Consider the following 5632-nt stretch of genomic DNA (forward strand, 5'->3'; position numbering starts at 1 on the left):
TTTCAGCCTCACACAATGTCTGTTAAAGTGAGAGCATTGATTGATTGATTGGGAAAGAATGAGATACTGTAAGTTAGGATGAGGATGTGTAGGAAGACCCCGATGAAGCTGGAGACAATGAGCCCTTAAAATCTAATGAGTCTTCTTTGCCACTGGAAGAGGTCTCCCCATACCCAGCAAAAGTGGTCTTCCCAAACCCAGCAGAAGCTGCTTTCCCACCAACAGTGGCATTGATCTTTCCAACTCCATCTGAAAGAATTAACCCTGCATTGCATGAGAAAAATGGTAATTACCTTTTCAAGAAAGACATACTCATTTCCTCAGGATCCACTTTCCTCCTCTTTCTTCTAGACCTAAATCTCAGCAGGCTCTTAAAGGTGAAGTACAAAGTGTGACCCATGAGGGTGTGGACTATAAATCCAGAAGAACTACTTGAGTTTTCTAATTTACAGAAACAGAAATCCAGATGAACATGTGTGCGAGTAATATAAAGGATGTGTGAAAATGGTGAAAGGAACATAAAGTTGGATCTGGATAAATTTATTCATAAGGGCCTATTAAGCAGAAGTTCTGCATTTTATTCTTCAGCTCGTGGAGTTAGAAAAGGCTCTAACAGTTTGGTTGGGTGAAACATGGATCAAAAGGTAGCCTACAACGAGTGAATTAGAAATGCCTTATCTTCCTTAGTTTAATGTAGAGGAAGAGATTCAAAGGCTTAGGGAGATGTTAGTATTAGAGTAAATTTGCCATTTAAGACCTTCTTGACTCATCCACACTGGGAGAGTCAAGAAGACATATCTTTCAACAAAACTTCAACATATAAATTTGTGAGGTGAGTCCCAACATCCTCGAAGAGCTCAGTAGTTACTTTTCTCTGTAGGGCAGACCTAACAGTGGGAACCTCCACCACTCAATTGGAAATCCTATTGATAGCATAGTAATGGTAGTAGTAACTGGATCACAGGGTGGCAGAGACCAAGTGACAGCACTCAACCACCAAAAGCGAAGTGGGCATAATTACCAAAATGGACAAGAGAGTCAAAGGAGCAATCAGAATAGTATGTCTTGCCCAGATCTATGGTGTTAGCAAGTCAATCATGATGTTCTCAGATATAAAATAAATAGGAAGTCTACTAAATCTTACTTGATCTGTATAAGCAGTAAAGTTACAGGTCCAATGAACAGAAATTTGATTCAAGTCATTAAAATATAGAGTCAAGGTGCCTTTAACAGTTCCCAGATTTCAGCCAGTTTGCATACCCAGGACTCCATGAATGCAAGGGAGGCCAGTTAAGCCTCAAGGAAAAACATCAGTACACCACTGAAAATTTATACTGCTAATATTTCCACCAGTCTTCTCCAGACAGAACAATGTCCTTTTACCAGGTTAACTGTGCACTAAAAAGAAAAGAAAATATTAAGACTTTTTTGAGACTACTGGACATTGGATCTGAAATAAAATTGGTTTCAAGAGACTCAAAACATCAGTGTGGCCTTCCATTTAGACTAAGGACTTATGAAAATTAGGTAATCAATGCAGTGTTAGCTCATGTTCAACTCACAGTGGGCCCAGTGGTTCTCCAAACCCAAACTGTGGTTATTTTTCCTAGTTTCAGAATGAATCATTAAAATATAAGTACTTAGCAGCTGGCAGAATTCCCATATTTTTCTCCAACCTGGAGCAAGAGTTAATATGGTAGAAAAGACCAAATGGAAGTCAATAAAACTGCCTCTACCTACAAAAATAGTAAATCAAAAGTAATACCAAAGTCCTGGAGAAATTATGGAGATGTGTTCCACCATAAAGAACTTAGATGCAGGGACAGTAATTTCCAATACATTCCCATTCAGTTCTATTTGACTTGTGCAGAAGACAGATGGATTTTGGAGAATGACAGTAGGTTATTGTAAGCTTAACCAAGTAGTGACTACAACTGCAGCTGCTATAACAGATGTGGTTCCATTGCTTGAGTAAATTAACATCTCCCCTGGTACCTGTTATGCAGTTACTAACCTGCCAAATGTGGTGTTTTTTTTTCTATAATTGTCCATAAAGCCCACCAAAAGCAGTTTTCTTTCAGCTGGCCAGGTCAGCAATATATCTTCACTGTCTCACCTCAGGGGTGTATTAACTCTCCGTCCCTGTGTCATAATTCAGTTCACAGGGATCTTGATTGCCTTTCTCTTCCACAAGATATCACACTGGTCTATTGCATTGATAACATTACACTGATTGGACTTCATGCATAAGAAGTAGCAACTACTCTAGATTTATTGGGAAGACATGTGTGTGCCCAAGGATGATATATAAATCCTACTAACATTCTGGGCCTTCTCCATCAGTGATATTTCTATGGGCCCAGTGGTATGGTGCACCTTGATGTATCCCCTCTATGGTGAAGAACAAGTTGCACTGGGGCCATTCTACAATCAAGAAAAAGCCCCAGTGCCCAGTGGGCCTATTTGGGTTTTGGAGGCAACATATTCCTCATTAAGTATGTTACTCTGGTCCATTGATGGAATGATAGTTTTGAGCAAAACCCAGAACAAGAAAAGGGTCTGCAACAAGTCCAAGATGTTGTGCAAACTGCTCTCCCCTTGGGCCATAAGAACCAGCAGATCCAATGGTGCTTGACATCAGTGGTGTTTGAAGTATCAGTGGCAAGTAGGGATTCTGTTTGGAGTTTTTGGTAGGTCCTCATAGGTGAATTGTAGTACACCTTTTGGGATTCTGGGGCAAAGCCTTGCCATTATTCATAGATAACTACCTTCCTTTAAAAAACAGATCTCGGCCTGCTACTGGGCTTTAATAGAGACTGAATGCTTGACCATATGCCACCAAGTTACCATAAGACCTGAGCTGCTAATTATAAACACAGTGTTATCTGAATCAATGAGCCATAAAATTGGGTGTGTACGGTAGCATTGCTTCATAAAATAAGAGTTGTATATATGTGATTGGGCTGAGCAGGACCTGAAGGCACAAGTAAGTTACATGAAGAAGTGGTCCAAATCCCCATGATCCTCACTCCTACAACACTGCGTTTTCTCTCCCAGCCTGTACCTACAGCCTAATGGGGAGTTCCTTATGATACTTAGAGGAAAAGAAGATTCAGGCCTGGTTAATAGATGGCTCTGCATGATATGCAGGCACTACCCAAAGCGAACAGCTGTAGCACTACAGCCCTTTTCTGGGACATTCCTAAATGACGATGGTGAAAGGAAATATTCCCAGTGGGCAGAACTTTGGTCAGTGCACATGGCTGTGCGCTTTGCTTGGAAGGAGAAATTACCAGATATGAAATTTTATACTGATTCATGGTCTGTAGCCTATGTTTTCACTGAATAGTGGGGATTTTGGAAGGAATATGAATGAAAAATTGGTTACAAAGAAATCTGGGAAAAACATGTGGATAGACCTCTCTAATGGGAAAACAACATGAAGATATTTGTGTCCTATATTAATGGTCAAAGGGTGACTTCAGCAGATGTCAATTTTAATAATCAAGTGGACAGGATGACTCATTTATTGGACACCAGTCAGAATCTTTCTCCAGCCACCCCTGTCATCACCCAATGAGCTTATGAACAATGGGCTATAATGGCAGGGATGGAAGCTAAGCAGGGGCTATGCAACATAGATTTCCACTCACAGAAGCCAGCCTAGTTACAACCACCTCTGATTTCCCAATCTCCCAGCAGCAGAGACCAAGCTATAACTCCTGATAACACATCATTCCTTGGGGTGACCAACCAGCTACCTGGTGGCCGATAGATTATAGAGGATCACTTCTATCATGGAAGGGGTAGCATTTTGTCCTTACTACAATAGGCACTTACTCTGAATATGGATTTGCCTTCTCTACACCAATGCTTCTGCCAAAATATATATGGATTTACAAAATTCTTTGCCAACTTATATGGCTTGGATATTTCTCCCCTCCAAATCTCATGTTGAAATGTGATCCTCATTGTTGAAGATGGGCCTAGTGGGAGGTGACTGGGTCATGGGAGTGGACTTCCCATAAATGGCTTGGTGCCATCCTTGTAATGAGTGAGTTCTCACTCTATTAGTTCACAAGAGAACTAGTGGTTAAAAGAAGCCCAGCATCTCCTCTCCTCTCTTTTGTTCCCTCTCTCACTGTGTGATGTGCCTGTTCCCCCTTCACCTTCTGCTATGCGTAAAAGCTTCCTGAGGCTTCACAGGAAGCCAAGCAGTTGCTGTTTCCATGCTTGTACAGCTTGTACAACCGTGGCCCAAATAGATCTCTTTTCTTAATAAATTACCCAGTCTCAGGTATTCCTTTATGGCTATGCAAATTCAACTAATGCACCAACCATCATAGTATTCCACACACCATTGCTTCTGACAAATAAACTCATTGAGCAGCCAAATAAGTGTGTCAATAGGCGCATATTCATGCAATTCACCAATCTTACCATGCTCCCCAACACGCTAAAGGAGCTGGCTTGATGGAATGGTGGAATGGCCTTTTGAAGACTCATTTACAGTTCTAGGCAGATGGCAGTACCTTGCAGGGCTTGGGTAATGTGCTCCAGAAGGCTGTATATGTTCTTAACTAAAGTACAACATATGATACTGTTTCTCCAAAAGACAGGATTTATGGTTCTGGAATCAAGGGATAGAAATGGGAGTGGCACCACTCATCATTATACCTATTCATCCACTAGCAAAATGTTTGCTTCTTGTTCTTGCAACTTTATGCTCTTCTGGCCTAGAGGCCTTAGTTCCAGAGGAAGAAATGCTTTCACTAGAAGGTACAATAATGATTTTATTAAACTGGAAGTTAGACTGCCACCCAGCCACTTTGGGCTTCTCATACCTCTGAGTTAACAGTCTTAGAAGGGAATAACAATGTTGGCTGGGGTGATTAATCCTACTACCAAGGGGAAATTTTACTACTATGCCACAGTAAAGGTGAGTAAGAGTATGTCTGGAATACAGGAGGTATGTGAGGGCATATCATATGTTAGTATGGTCACATAATGCATAAAGATGTTTCACTGAATGACAGATCACCATCCCCAAAGTTTATAATATTATATTTTACTATGCCTTTTCTATGTTTAGATACACAAATACCATTGTGTTGCAATTGTCTACAGTATTCAGAACAGTAACATATTGTTCAGGTTTATAGCCTAGGAGCAATAGACTATACCATACAGCTTAGGTGTGCGGTAGGCTATGCCATTTAGGTTTTCATAAATACATTATATAATGTTTGCACAATGGCAAAATTGCCTAACAACAAATTTCTCTGAATGTATCCCTGTCATTAAGCAGCACATGATTATATTACCATGTGCTGTGATTAAGTTCAATGGAAAATTACAACAAAACCCAGACATAACTACAAATGGCCTTGACCCTTCGGAAATGATGGTTTGTCTCACCCTGTCACAGTTGAGGTTTTAGCTGAAGGCAAAGCGATATAAAATGGGTAGTAGAAATTAATTATAAATACCACTTACAACCACATAACCCATTATAGAAACTAGCAGTGTAGTTGTCATTGGTATGGTTGACCTTTGAACAATATGGATTTGAGTGCTTTGGATCTACTTATACAAATTTTTTTCAATAAATACATTAGAAAACCTGTTTGGA

Source organism: Pan paniscus, chromosome 10, assembly GCF_029289425.2.
Source record: "Pan paniscus chromosome 10, NHGRI_mPanPan1-v2.0_pri, whole genome shotgun sequence".
NCBI lineage: Eukaryota > Metazoa > Chordata > Mammalia > Primates > Hominidae > Pan > Pan paniscus.